At 36.5% G+C, this 15,899-nt stretch overlaps 1 long non-coding RNA gene across 1 annotated transcript; it reads right to left on the bottom strand.

Moving 5' to 3' along the window:
* Window positions 1-716: 716 nt before the first annotated feature.
* Window positions 717-12,411, bottom strand: LOC136099002 (uncharacterized). Its single transcript, XR_010651015.2, has 4 exons — window positions 12,347-12,411; window positions 10,263-10,343; window positions 9,258-9,319; window positions 717-2,316 (listed from the first exon to the last, which is right to left on the bottom strand). It is a non-coding gene; the product is annotated as an uncharacterized lncRNA (long non-coding RNA).
* Between the last annotated feature and the right edge of the window lie 3,488 nt (window positions 12,412-15,899).

The following is a 15,899-nucleotide window of genomic DNA, read 5'->3' as shown; positions in this document are numbered from 1 at the left end:
AACAGACACTCCTTGTTTCTGCATTCTGTCTAGAGGGGGACTAGCTGGCTGTGTAAGCTAGACATTTTTAGCCCAAGATAGTATTTAAATCCTGTCTGCTTTTCCTCATACATATGCATATATGCATTAACACTATGGCAGAATAAAACACCCTGAATCAATTCCATCTATCACTATCAAAGGCATTAATTACATATTTCCTCTTGTGCATACACCATCTTTGTTAAGGTATTTACTTCTGAATTCCTAGCAGAAAAATTCAACAGAAATGTAGTGTACCATTAATCAAATACTTTTAGCTTTCTCTAGAATGCCCATGACCAGTCCTACATACTAGTGTGCCACACTTTTCCTTTAGTTAAACAGCTTTTCTCTCTGGCATTCCACTCCTTTACCCTTCACTACTGATTTAATGAGAGAAACTTCCTTGTAGTCTGATACATTACTGGCATGATATGTCACAGTCTGATATGTTAATTAAACATGCACTTTCAGTCTCATTCTGCTGATAGAAGCCAGAAGTTGGGACAACAAGATCACTGACTTACCAGTAAGATTTTTATTCATACACACATATATGCAAATATATATATATGCACACACTTGTGTTCTATGAACATCTTCTTTTAAGAATACATGTCACAAAAATTGTTCATGGTATTCCTTCTATATCAAGACATTCTAGTGTTTCTATAGTGTATTAAGACTTCCCTGTATCTATGTAAGTATTTTGTGCAGGCTGATTGCATTCTTACTCTTTTCATGGCAGCTTCACTTTGATGAGCTACATCTATGATGCGGTACAAAAGAACACAGACTTTTTTTCCTCCTTATTAAACATGGCAGAGTCCCACGCTGCAGTCAATACTCTTGTTGTTCCTCTGTAAGTGCTATAGTGTTCAATGTTATATCACTTGTACTGTCATAATTCTTCAGGTTATTCAGTTCTTACTAGCTGATATAATTATCTGCCTGTTTTGATAAAACTTCTCACCTTTCTGCCTGCAGGTGTCTTTAGCCCATTTCTACTTTTTCTTCTGTGAAGATTTTAAACTGAGTCTAGACTTCCCAAAGAGTAAGTTTTTTGAAGATATCCATTAGGAACCTTCTCCACTAGATTTCTTTTAGATGTAAACTCTTGTTGTCTCATATAGCTAGTTCTTCAAAATGAGATGCACGTCAGTTGAGTAAGTGCTTATTCTTCAGTTTAATCCATTACTTTCCATTTGACACTATAGCAGATGCTTTATAGATGACTGTATAACATCTGCTAAATTTAGTTTGGTCAAATCAGAAGAAACAGAAGAGAAGAATCTGACATGATGTCTCTGATATATTCTAGATGGACTGTTTACTTCCATATCCTTTAAGATTTGAGGTTGAATTAGTAAGTTCAAGTCAATTAAATAAGATCTAAACAGTAAAGAAATGTGGTATAAACTCCATCAATGACCTGTCCTACTTCAATATGAATGCATCCTTCATCTTATATTTAAAACTGGATTAAAAAACACCATAAAAGATTAACCTTTGCCCTCTGAGTTAAAGAAAAAAATAATCTATTTCAATCGATTCAACCTTTTCAAATAGTCCATTGTACGAGTTTTGTTATCTTTTGATGTCTTCTCACTTCGAATATGTTCTTAATGTTGTGTAACTGACCAAAGGAAGCACCAAAGTAAGTCACTTCAACTACTGAATTAATTTCTGCAGATAATACAGTTCAATTTCTTTTCTCTTCTATCACTACTGGCAGTAGTAATATATACCAACAAGACACGTATGATTTATTTTCTTATTTTTACTTCAGTAGGCAAAGAAGACATATTGAATACTCAGAATTTAACCTTCTGTGTAATACATTGCGGCTTAGTCCATCAATGAAGAGGATAAAACACATATACATGCACTTAATCATTGCCCGTGCTATTTTTGCCAAGTTATAAACTTATTAATTCAAGTTGGTGAAAACACTTGCTGATTTTTACAGTGAGAGTTAAGTCTTTCCATCAAAACCAATACTACAGTCACAAAGAAATACAAGAGAAATTATGAAGTTCTCTGTGAGTATGTTTGAAATGTAGGCAAATTGAAAAATCAAGTAGAAATAATCTTAATTTTTAGTAAGCTCTCCATCTTACTTAGTGTAATGTTACATATATTCAGTATGTCTGAAATGACTTCATCTATTTTCTCTGGAAAAAAATCCATCACTTGTGTCTTCACATGTCCATAAAAACTATTAATCCTATAAACAAAACACAGACAATACAGTCTAAAACTGCCTTCTGGCTTCAATTGGTTCTCCTTTGCAACCTGGAAAGATTGAAAGCACAGGTTAGGTTTCAGTCTACTATCCTTTATATTCAGCACAAACTAAATAATTTTGAAGTATAATTTTACAGAGTTGGCAATGTACAGGCACTTACTATTACAGAAATTTATCTTTTTTTTTTTCTCCAAATTAACTTACTGTAACTCTATCTTCTCTGAATCCACACTTTTTTCACTACTTCTGCCTCTCATCCCACAGATTATATACCTAGATGAGTGACAGAATCCATAAATAACAATCTTGAAGACTGCAGTTGACTAAAGTTCATTGCAATTCTTCTATCTGTATTTCCTGCACTTGACACAAACTATGCTTTTCATAACATGTTATGTACAATATGAATGTAATTTCCCAGAAATTCTTTTTACTTTTATTCTACTAATTTCACCTGTTCTTGGATGCTGCCAACATGAATGGCTTTATATTTTGAAATCTTTTCATTCAGTACTTGATCCTTCACAGAATTTTGATGTGTGTTACTCTGTAGTATGTTTGGGGATTTTTCATAATGCTATCTATAAGTGTATATGACAGCTTGTACCAGGTTCATAAATCATTATTTGAAAGAAGGTGTTCAGTTAAATTGCTGCCAGTGCTCAGCTTTGCAGACCTCCCTTTGACATGGCTAATTATACTACTCCAGATACTTTCTTCTAGAGAGCATTTTAACAAAGACTCCAACCCAAAATTAAAACTCATACTTTTGACCTTTTAGATTCAGATAAGTGACACATCAGCCAACAGTGCACCCTGGCAGCCAAGATGGCCAATCGTGTCCTGGGGTCCATCAAGCACAGCATTACCACCTGGGCAAGGGAGGTGATTATCTCACTCTACTCTGCACGAGTGTAGCCTCACCTGGAGCACTGCGTGCAGTTCTGGATGCCACAGTATAAAAAAGATATGAAGGTACTAGAGAGTGTCCTGAAGAGGACTACAAAGTTGATGAAGGGTTTGGAGAAGAAGCCATGTGAGGAACAGCTAAAATCACTTGGTTCATTCAGCCTGGAGAAGAAGAGACTAAAAGGAAACCTTGTGGTCTGCAGCTCCTCACAGGCGGAGTACGAAGGATAGGCACCTATCTCTTCTCTTTGGCAACCAATGACAGAACCCAGGGGAATGGCAGGAAGATGTGCCAGGGGAGGCTTTCTCTCTTTCCAACTTTATACTGGGGACATAAGGGTAACACTATCGTGAGTTTTGTTGATGAAGTCTCGTAAAGTTTTGTGATAAAGCTACAAGTTTTGCCAAGTCACTATTTGCTGCAACTCCATTGAGTTTTTAGTAAATTCATTATTTAATTTAACCTCTTGAGTAATTGTCTTTACTCCTGGTTACTGAACAGAGTATTTAAAAGTTAACTCTGCCCTCACCCCACTGAATGGGATGGGACACATGCAAGTACATGAGTTTATTTCAAGTTAATTTGTCAATCATTTCCACATAGCTATGTTTTCTATCATCTTCTAAAATATTGTCTCCTACTGAAGTTCTTAGCCAAAAAATAGAACATAATGCCATTAATATATGTCATCCAGCTGAGAATTCATAATCTCACTTCAATCGTCTCTACAACTTGAACATTTTTTTCCTTTGCTAGAAAACTCCCATTTCATCTTATGATTATGGTTTCTATTTAGTCAATTTCTTTAAACTTATCTAAGAATTATACAGATTTTTATTATAATTATACAACAATCACTCTGACTGCTTTCGTATGTTCTTAGATTTTTTAAATGTCCCACCTTACCAATTTTGCATCACTTGGAACTTTGCAGTCTATAAAACTGTTAGAAATGGAAAAGTGACTGTTCTGTTTTGGTTTCATTTTTTTTTACCTCTCCCAGGAAAAATCACACACATCCTTTTGTATGACAGAAATAATTTGCCATAATTTTAGAAATATATATTTTGAAAATATCTACAAGTGATATTTACTTAACCTGTGTGACTGTGGGTTTATTTTTAAGTCTGTTCATCTACCTTTTTTTTTTTTTTTTTTTACTATATTTATTTGAATAAAAATTTCTTAATCAAAGAAGTGCAGAAATTACTTTGGTTACCAGCTCTCCAGATCACTCTAGATATGAGGGCACAAGGATTAGACCACCAAGTAAGTGTGCATCTTTGTCTCTACACAGCTTTCAAGCCATGCTGTGTCATCATTTTGAGATAGGTGTAGAAGTGAGTGAGGCATCTTGACTGGTTTGGGAGACTGGTTCACAGACTCCCTTGGGAGGAATCTCTGAAGGGCAAATGGGTCCAGGAAGGGTGAGAATTCTTCCAGAAGGAAATCTTAGAGGCACAGAAGCAGGCTGTGCTGAAAGACAAGCTGGTGGAGAACACCGTCTCATCTGAACATAGAGCTTTGGGTGGAACTCAAGAAAACAATGAAAGTTTATGACCTTTGGAAGAAGGGGCAGGCAACTCAGGAGGACTACAAGGATGTAATGAGATTATGCAGGAAGAAAATTAGAAGGGCCAAAGCCCAACTAGAACTTAACCTGGCTGCTTCCAGAAGAGGCAATAAAAAGTTTCCATAAATGCATTAGCAACAAAAGGAAAGCTAAAGAGAATCTCCATCCTTTATTGCATGCAGAGGGAAATATAGTGACAAAGCATGATGAAAACGCTGAGGTATTTATTGCCTTCTTTACCTCAGGCTTTACTAGCAAGGCTAGTTGTTCTCTGGGTACCCAGCCCCCTGAGCTGGAAGACAAGGATGGGGAACTAAACAAAGCCCACTATTCCAAGGGGAAATGGTTAGTGACCTGCTACACCTCTTAGGCACATACAAGTTTATGGGGCCGGATGGGATTCACACAAGGCTACTGAGGAAGCTGACAGAGGTGCTCATCAAGGCTCCACAATTTATCATTAGTCTTGGCTAACCAGTAAGTTCGCAGATGACACCAAATAGGGTGGGAGTGTTGATCTGCTTGAGGGTAGAAAGACTCTACAGACGTGTCTGGACCAGCTGGATCAATGGCCTGAGGTCACTTGTGTGAGGTTCAACAAGGTCAAGTGCTGAGTCCTGCACTAGGGTCACAACAACCCCATGCAACACCACAGACTTGGGCAAGAGTGGCAAGAGTGGCTGGAAGGCTGCCTGGAGGAAAAGGACCTAGGGCTTTTGGTCAACAGCCAGCTAAACATGACCCAGCAGTGTGTCCAGGTGGCCAAGAAGGCCCAACAGCATCTGGTATGCATCGAGAATAGTGTGATCAGCAACAGTAGGGAAGTGATCGTCCCCCTGTACTGGGCACTGGTGAGGTTGCACCTCAAATACTGTGTTCACTTTTGGACCCCTCACTATAGTAAAGACATTGAGTTGCTGAAGTGTGTCCAAAGGAGGGCAATGAAGCTGGTGAAGGGTCTGGAACACAAGCCTTATGAGGAGCTGCTGAGAGAACTGGGGTTGTTTAGCCTGGAGAAAAGAAAGCTGAGGGGAGACCTTATAACGCTCTACAACTACCTGAAAGGAGGTTGTAGTGAGGTTAGTGTTGTTCTCTTCTCCCAAGTAACTTTCATTGATATTGCATTACTTGAAATATCACTGAGTTGACTCTGTCTCTTGTGCATTCAAGAGTGGGAGAATGGAGCAGCATATCTGGCATACTCACACCATCACTGGAGTTCTGTGACCAACTAGTAGTTGGTATATAACACCTCTTCTCAACTTTGTGTCACATTGTTTCAAGAATACCTTGAGTCATTAATTTAAATGAAGAAGTGTTTTGGTTTTTTGGGTTTTGTATTTTGTTTTTTCAGTCAAATGTCACAAATATGCAGTCTTCCTTGATATTATTAAAGAACTGACATATGGTGTGCTTATCAAAGGAAAGAAAGGACAAGTAAACTAAATTTTAAAATTGTATTATTTAGTCAGCATTGTATGTGTCAGCTACAGATCAACCAGAAACAATGATTTCTCATACTAACATTCAGTAAAATGGGCACATTTCTGCTGCTTTTAGTAGACCTATGTTACCTTCCTTAGGAATCCAACATTTTTTTAAATGAAAAGAGTTTGCAAAATAAAACACTTGTCCATGACTCTTAGTAGCACAAGCTTGATGCAAATTATGAAAAATTTCATTCCCTCCACACCAAATAACATATACTCTCAAGTCTCCACCTGCACATTAATTTATCAACATAAATACACAGGTAAGAGGAATTAATATTTAAAACTATAGATCAGATCAATATGACAAGATCCTGTGATTTAAGAAGAGTTTAACCACAAAATTCTGCTAGGAAAGCTGTAGATTCAGGGGAAAATAAGGAAGAAAAAAATCACAGAGATTTATGAAAGAGATACGAGAAAATTTTATTTTAAATCTGAAGCAAAACCCCGAAAGACAGTTTAGGAAAGTTAAAGAACTCTCAAAGAGGGTCTTTTCAACATGTTTCTCATTTGTAATCTTCTTTCTTAGTGAGAGAGTGTGATTTGGGAGGGACAGCAAACATTTGACAGCAGAATGCCTTCATTAGTCACAAATGTGCTCTTCTTTTAGGACTGCTTGCCACCAAGGTGATCCTCATGAACACATAATAACACTGTAATTTCTTAATCTGCCACTGGTGACCAAGTCTAGAAGACAGATGCATATGAATTATGCCAAAAAAAACCAGTCCCCACATCAAGTTGAAACACTGTATGTGGAATCTGTATATCAAATGCGGCCTTGTGATAAACTGCACACTCAGCTACTTTAGGATTATTACAAATTAAATTTAATCTCTGACATTTGAAATAATTTAGAACTATAGTTATTTAAGACTCCCTGAGGAAGCGGGCAATTAAATACATTCACAGAACTATCCAGTTGTTTGTAAGAGCCTTCTGCAGATATGAAGATTTTGTTTAAAAAGAAAGCTAAATGTAGAAAGTCTGAGAGATGTAGTCTATTTTACATACATAAAAAAATTGTAACACTAATGAAGATGTAGTGAAGATCAATGTAAGATCTTACAGAAGGGGATGGTGAGTTTATTTTAAAACAGTTTTATTCACTCAGACTCATGCTCTCACAGATACCAGCAACCACCAAAACAGTAGAGTCCAAGTAATCTGGGCAGCAGTTTGGTTGTAAGACGTGTGAACCTAAGTAGTCTGACCAGTCCTGAAGCATGAAGACATATATCCAGTGGTCTAGTCAGGATTCGCAATGACACTAATGACAAGTGACAAGAGCTATCCAGTCCTACTAATCTAGGTGCTGTCAAAATCCAACCGCTCTTGAAACTTTGGCCATCTGGAAATTTCACAACTAGACATTGCCCCTCTTTCTCTACTTATATCAATCTAACATTTCTATTATAAATGTCTACATAAAATCCTAACACCTGACATCTTAGAATTTTAACAGGGTCCTGGTTACAATGTCATGAAGTTCACATTGTTCTCACTGTTGCTCAAAGTCTTGCCAAAGAAGATGTATGCTCCCAGAATTTTGTATTCTGTCCAGCTGATGGCCTGAGCTGTTATTTCTGAATCAGTGATAATTTTAAAATATTATTTGTCTTGTAATGGTTTTAGAATAGCCATAATTATAAAAAGCTTATGCTTAGTATGGTTAGTTCTAAGTATTGTAATTAAAGGATTAAATGCAATTAGACTGTGATGTAGATTCATAATGGGATCATGAAAATACACAATCAGAAAAAGCTGTAGTGCCAGTCAGTTTATATAGACTGACATATAAATTAAATGACACTGCTATTTTTCAGGCTAGAAAGAGAATTAGGTTGTTACATTATTACACAGTTTTTATGAAAATAAGTTACTACACTGATGCCTAGCCAAACTACATCTACTTAATGAGACTGAGAGTGCACTGAAGCTACCCATGGTCTGTATAGTTTCCAAAACTTACCCGACTGCCTTCTGCTGCATGTATAATTTTGAAGATCATAAAAAATGAGGGCGAAAATAACTTCCCAACAGAAATAATAACATGGATTTTTACTTCCATAGGCTAGTGACATTACTGATACAAATGCCAGCCTATCTTTCAAGGCACCAGAGAAAATTTATATAGACATTTCCTTTGGACTTTATGAAGTCAGCAGAAGGATTTTTGTAGCCCTAGTGTAGTTACATGACCAAAAAAAGGAGACTGACAGTGTCGTCATTCAAAATGCCAAGCCTTTGGATTCTGTCCAGAGATAATCCATATATTTAACACAAATGTAGTTTTAAATAAATCTTTCTAGCATTTGTGCTCTATGGCAAGAACTCTGTAAAACACAGAACACATCAGTACAAAGATGCTAAGGATTTTTGCTTTCAACGATTTTGTAGAATAAACAAGGTAACATTTAGATGCATTAAACTGTTAGTTTGACTTCTGCATCACCATTTGTTAGTGACATGAGCACTCATCTGCAGCAGGCTAAAGGATTCTGCTGCTTGAACGAATTTCACTGAAATAGAAAGTTGTAAATCTCTTCCTGTAATGTGTGTTACTGTATTCATTTCAAGATCTTTGACTCCTCCCTAAAGATTGCAGGCTGAATGATGAAACCCTTACAATTCAGGTAGGCAGTGCATCACAGAAAATGTCAAAGCAGAATAATGAAGAGAGCCATTAAATGCAGCTTGGTTAAGACTCATATTCTGTATTGAACTACAGAAGTGCACGTATTACAATATACAAATTGCTCTGAATAGCCCTTCTGTGTAAATGCTATCCACTACCACTCAATACTTACCACTGTAAGAGGCTTTCTTATAAGCAATTTTTTTTAAATACTAATTTCAAAGTGTCTATTAGACTCTTATTAAGCTTTAAGTATATTACTGTTGATAACCTTCCCTCATAACTAACTATATGGGTTATTTACTTTACCATTTTCAATCTTTTATAGTTTCATTCAAAGCATAGTCACAAGGGACACTAGAAATGCAGCATACCTCAGTTCTTGATATTTCCTGAATATTTCCCAGAACTTCAGAGGAAGAAAAATACCTAAATTCTGCAACGATTTAAAAAAAAATTAGAGAAAACATTATTTCTACCCACAAGTATAAACAAGAAAAATCTATTTATTCCTATCTTAACTGTTTACACAAGCTTTTTAATCCATTTTGTTCATTTCAGACACTCAGAAGCTGAGAGAATTATACTTTTCCATTTTTCACCTCTTTCCTTCTTTCCCTACCCCCTATTAAAAAGGAAAAGGCTGGTAGCTCATGCCGCAAACTTAGTCATCAAATCTCTTTACAGTGGGAATGTATTTCAGCTTCACAAATAATGAAAGTCCTTTCATCTAGTGAATAGTACCACCACAGGCTGAAAGGTTGAAATTGCTCTAGGTCTTGTCCTTGACATCCCTGGCCAGATTTACATCTAAGTGGAGCTTGATCTTCCTCACTACCTCCCTGGACACTCTAACAGCCTCTTTATATTCCTCCCAGGTGGTCTGTCCTTTTTTCCACATTACAACTGATTACAAACACCAAACTACTTCAATTTTTTTCAGGAAGTTCCATCAGTCTCATACAGAAAACGGTAACAAAGCCTATATCACATCTCTTTAGATTGTGTATCTCCACAGGAGGAATGTATCCTCCATTCAATGATTTGCTTTCTCCCCTGCCCCCACCTTCCAATAAATAAGGTAATGGAGTATAATCTATTCACAGTTGGGTTTTTAAAAGAGATGAAAATTTTCCCTATAGCTTTCTTTCACTGCACAATTGCAGTAAATGTTCTCTTATTCTAAGATAAAGAGATGTTTTATCATGAAAACACTTAAATGACAGAGGAACAAAATTGTATTTTTCATTTTTTTCACATTTCTTATAATAGTGAGGAAGTCATTCATCATTGCTGAGATTCATGAATTTAGCTATTTATCATAAAGTATGTGATACTTTATAAGTGAAAACAATGCAGAAAGACCTCTAGATACTCACTTTTTAATACACAGTTCAACCCGAGAGATTAAGAGTGCATTGCAATGTGAAGATGCATTCTTCTCCAGAATTCTCACATGTCTAAGAAAAAAAAAAATCTGAATTATGACATTTTGAGAGAATATATAAGCACAGAAGTACAAACCAGAAGAGATTACAAGGTGCTATTTGACCCTTTAATGCTATTTAAAACCAGAGGGTTTTATTAAGTGAAGTTGGCTGCTTCTTGGAAGCTGGTGAGAAAATTTCACTCACACTATGAACAAAAAATCCTCACCATACTTACCAAAAAAATGAATTTCAGTTGAAGTAGCTTAAACACGCGCACAGAAGTATCTAATATCTGCAATGTTAAGATTTTCATGGATCTGGATTTTTTTTTTCTCAGTTCCTTCTAATTTTCAAATTATACCAAATAAATACGTAAGATTCTAGTGTTGCTGAATGAAGTTTGCTTTCCAGTAGCTGATTAAGTCACTTTACAACAGTCACTAAGTCAACACTCTTTTGCATACAGATGAAAAATATTCTGTAAAAAAAATTCTTTTTTTTTTTTCTGAGCAAGTATCCAGTCATTATAAAACAGGTAGCAAAGTAAACTTCAAATATACAACAACAGTTCTGAACAGTATGTTCAGAAATTCAGTTAACTTTCAGATCAGCTAAACTTCAACTACTGTACAACACTACCAGATGCAGGCAAACTATTTTTTTTTTTAAAAAACAAGATCACTATATCACTTTCAGTCAAACACATACATATATGAAGGTAGACATGACCCACATGGCAATACAAATAACTTGGATAATGAAACCTGTGTTTGATCCAAATCTACTAGCCTCAGAAACACTGAGGGTGAGCATCTAAATTTTCAGTGTTCTCATTTGCAAATTTTAATGCAGAAACTTCATGACTCATTAAATTAAAAATCCAATTCTTCCACCTCTAATCCACTTGTGCACTCTCTTCTCCCAAGACTTATAGGCGGTCTCATATCAAGGAGTTTGAGGTGAAATTACATCAGTTTACTTGGGAAACACACATAAGAAAGCAAAAGGACTAATTAAGTCACATCTTTTATACCATAACTGTACGGATAGTAATATTGTCAGATATCGAAAGAGATACTATTAATTCAGTGCACACTCAAAAACTTTGATATATTAGTCACTTCCTATACAACACATCTCATTTCCCTGTATTTCCACAAGACCAAGCCACCTTACAATAGTTATTAACATGTTCTGGTTTTAGCACTACTTTTTATTTACTACCCAGATTGCTCAGAACTCCACTCCAACTCTCAGGATGAAGCTGTTTTACTTACAAAGAATAAGGCAGATTTGTGAAGGCACAAAACTCTTCACTCCAAGATAGTTTAAAATGGACTGCAGCAAGACAGACATCTCTTCCGAATCTTATGTAAACTCTTCAGGGGCCTGATGTCTTTAAAAAAGTACCCCATAAATTATTTTATAACACACCAAAATGGTAAGGCTACCTAGATACTTGACATACATGTGTTTTTATAGAATGAAGCTGAAAGTGCAGCTGTCTTTTGATTTGTGTTGGAGGACTACAGCAGGTAGAAATAATGTTATCTGGTGTGGTATTGTCCTTTAAAGCAGCTCCTAGACCAAATGAATCACCTTAAGTTTTGTCTGGGGCAAAACCTCACTGCTAGACCTCAGAAAGAATACCAGCTGTAGTGGAGCATTCACACAGTATGGGCATGAAAACAGACATGGATCTAAATTGAAAAAGAAAATATACTGAAAGAATGAGAAAGGAGAGAAAGTACTCTTTAGGCTTTTGAAATCCACTGTTTTACAGGCAGAACATGGTACTGGTGTGCTCCTTTTGGTAAGCACGGCAGCAAATGTTTACTTTTCTAAAAAAAAATGCTCATGCTATTATAATATTTTTATAGGCAAAGAACTGCAATAGGTATCAATTGACATGTGGACCAATACTGAAAAAAAAATAATGTTAAACATATTAACAGAAAGTACAACTTAAGTCTTCAAAATGTTATGACAGCAGATATAAATAATCACTGAATCAAGAAAATGCAAAACAGCACCTTGTAGTCTGAATTCCCACTTCTTACTCGAACAGAATTTGGCCAGAGAGGGAACTTTCATGCATGACAGAGAACCTCCATTTGGGTTAGCAGTCAATCAGAAATGCAGGGCACATCACAGAGGACACCTGCTTTGAAATATAGACACAGTCCTTATAATAAGAGAGCCCCATGTCATCATTCTTTTGACAGTGTTTCTTCATCTGACAGATCTTCTCTCATATCTTTTCCCACAACTCCTTTGAACTAGTAGATTGACGTGGCATTAATACAAACCACTGGATACATATTTAAGAGTTTTCCAGCCTGTGCAGAAATATATATTCAGTGCTCTGCAATCTATGTTTGTGCCTGTTTTATTGAGCAGAGTATGCAATGAAGCAGTGTGGTGCTATATGTGCCCAATCAAATTAGTGAAACCTTGCTTTTCATTTCAGATCAGTCTTCATCAAAACACTCAGGTACATATGAATTCCCTATTTTTCATACACAGCTTCTTTTACACTTTATTATCTCCTGTAATTTCCAAGTAAGTGAAAAAAAACACTTTTTATTTGAATCTTGGTAATTATGACTATGTAATATCCAGAGATCCAATCTGTTGTTGCATGAAGCAGTGATGATCAAACCCATCCTCTCCTTCCATCTCAACAGAGCAATTCAGATCAACTTGAAAGTCCTGAAACCAATCTCCTATTGACTTGATAATTAGAAAATGGGGTTCACTGGCTGTTCAGAGACTACTAAGAGGTTATCACAATAAGAACAGTAACAACAACAAAAGGCAGAGTGTCCTCAGTGCCTTTCACCAGTGTTTCAGTATTTTTCCTGAAAGAACTGAACTTGAAAAAGAAACAGGAATCCATAAAGTCCTAACAATAGCCTTGTTTTTTAGAAGTAGCAGAGACAATGTTTTCATTCAGGACACCCTGGTGCCATACCTGATTTTCTGCAATGAACATTCTATTCAGTACTGTCACTTAAGTCCAACATCTCTCCAAATCTTTCTTCCTCTAAACACTCTGGTTTCTAAGTCACAGGCATCCTCTAAGCCTGTAGCAGATTGCAAGTGTCTCACCTGAAGTGCAGTCTCTGCCAACTAAGAACATTCCTCAGCTGTTCTTTTGCAGGCCTCAAAACCCGATTTTTCTAGGTGTCCATTACAGAAGAATTATATGAGTATCTTAAAGGATAAAGTTTTAGCTCCTGAAACCTCATATGTTATACACAGTTCTAGCAAAGTTTGAAAAACTTTGTAGAGAAGGAATTTTTTGGCCAGAGGCCTTATACCTTGGAAAACACACTGTTTTCAGAGAAAAATTATAAAGGAAGAAAAACTCTGTACATATTAAAGTTCCAGATCAATGTAGAATTTCTATGAAACTATAGGTGTAAAAGTCTCTAAGTCTTGGACTTTTTCCCAAAATATGTCTTTCAACTGTTTCTATTAATAGTTCCACTGCACTAACAAAAAGCACATCTGGAATCTCTGTTGGCTCAAAATTTATGAATAAAAGCAGAACTATCTCTTTCTTCAGTGAAACTCAAGGAAAACCAGCTTAAGATATAAACTGGTATGGTATGTCATGCTTACTGCATGTTTTGTTTTCTACCTAAATCATGTAACTGCCAGATAGAAACTGGGATGTTTTCAGACTTATATGCACAGAATAATATGAAGAAAAACAGACCAATCACTAACTCATGATCACTTAACCATATTCAGCCTGCACTGAAGAAGCATAGGCAACTACCTCTAGTTCATACTGTCCATCTCATTAACTCAGCCTGGAAAAAAACATCCAAGAAGAGAGCCCAAATTCATATTGCTATTCAGCTGCTTTTCTGCAGAAAAAAACTTGCGTGTGATGTTTTACACAGATATGATCCTTGCACTCAAACATGACACCCATCAATTTTCATTACAAGTTTTGTATTTTGTTAGCTAATGTTTAAAGGGCTTTTGTTCAAGTAGTAAATATCTGAAGTTAAGAAAGCAAATATTTCAGAGTTTGAAAATGTAGTATTTAAAATTATCTTTACAGTCCATGCACTTTCCTTTTCACATTCCAATTTGTGAACTGAAACAGATGAGAAACCTGTGAGAAAAGTGTATTATAAAAGATTAAGGTGTGTGTACAGGTGAACTAAACAGAAATAAAAGTCCAATACTGTTTGCTTGCTTCTAAGTGTTTGTTTTTTTCAGCATATACAACTTCTAGATTACATAACATTTTTCAGTATAGAATATACTGTTCTCGATACAATTTCAAAGTGTTTTTCTAACACTGATAATCTCAAATGACCATTGACCAGTCATATGACTGGGGATGGCTTCAAACTCAGAATTCATTTGTGGCTTCCTAGTTGAGGTACATGATTTGTAGTTCATACAAATATACTGAACAGAATAAAATAATCTGCTCTTTTACATCACAACTGTCCCAACAATTCTAGGTAATCTAAGCACAAAGTAATTTAAATGCTGGAGTGGAACCTTGAGCATTGGAATATTTGTGTTGTGTAGTCATAAATTCTGAACACTCCCAGTTCCAACAGCATTTCCTCATAGAAGAGATATTGTAGCACCTAAATCGATTTACTGGCCCTTCACTTGCTCCACTACCTCCATGTCTTGTACTGAGGAGCCCAGAATCTAACACAGCATTTCACACGTGACCTCACCAGGGCTAAGCAGATGAAGGATCACCTCCCTTGATGCAGTGGCAACACTCTTCCTACTGCAGTGTGTCTATATTTCTCGTGGATCACCTGATCCTGGTTTCACCTTTTTACAAATGAGTCTTCTCTAGAGCCTCTTATTTATCCATGCAACATCCTGTTTCTTTTGTTTTAATTACTGCACACAGAAATGGAATGTTCTTGAGCTTGGAGTGGATTAATACTGAAAATCAAGAAGCTTTCTTAGACCTCTCTTCTCTCCAGCGTTGTATTCCACGGTATTCTTCTAAGCAAATTCCTGAAGAGGTCCAAGTTGGATCTCCTGAAGTTCAGAGTTGTGATGTTGCTATTTGCCTTGTTTATTTCTCCCAGGAGCTTGAGCTCCACCATCCCATGTTCACTGTAGGCAGTCAAGGATACCCCTACTCTTCACATCCCTGACCACTTCTTCCTTATCTTTATGTGTCAGGTACAACAGAGCGTCTTCCTCATCAGCTCCTTGATCACCTGTGTCAGGAAGTTCCTCACAAGATCTAAGACCTCCAAACACAAGGCTTCTTTCAGTCATCTGAAGAAGGCCTCATACACTGCTTACTAGTTAAGTGATCTTATAACTTTACATATGGTGCTTTGTCCTTTAATCTCGAGTCACCAGTTCTCTGCTGGCTCATTGTCTGTTCCCAGACAAAACTCTGTGCATTCCAGCTGTTCTCTCACACAAACAGTAGCAAAATGTGGGAACAGCAGTTTCAGCTAAAGGGCCTTGGACAGATTATACAGAAGTATGTTTTTATGAGTGTAAGAAGTGATAGCCCAGATCAGTGAGAATGATATCTCAGGTCGGAAAACTGCTGCAAATGGTGCCCCGTGT

The sequence above is a fragment of the Patagioenas fasciata genome, chromosome 2 (genome assembly GCF_037038585.1).
Source record: "Patagioenas fasciata isolate bPatFas1 chromosome 2, bPatFas1.hap1, whole genome shotgun sequence".
Classification (NCBI taxonomy): domain Eukaryota; kingdom Metazoa; phylum Chordata; class Aves; order Columbiformes; family Columbidae; genus Patagioenas; species Patagioenas fasciata.
Note: the sequence above shows the minus strand (reverse complement) of the source record. Positions and strands in the feature narration are given on the sequence as shown.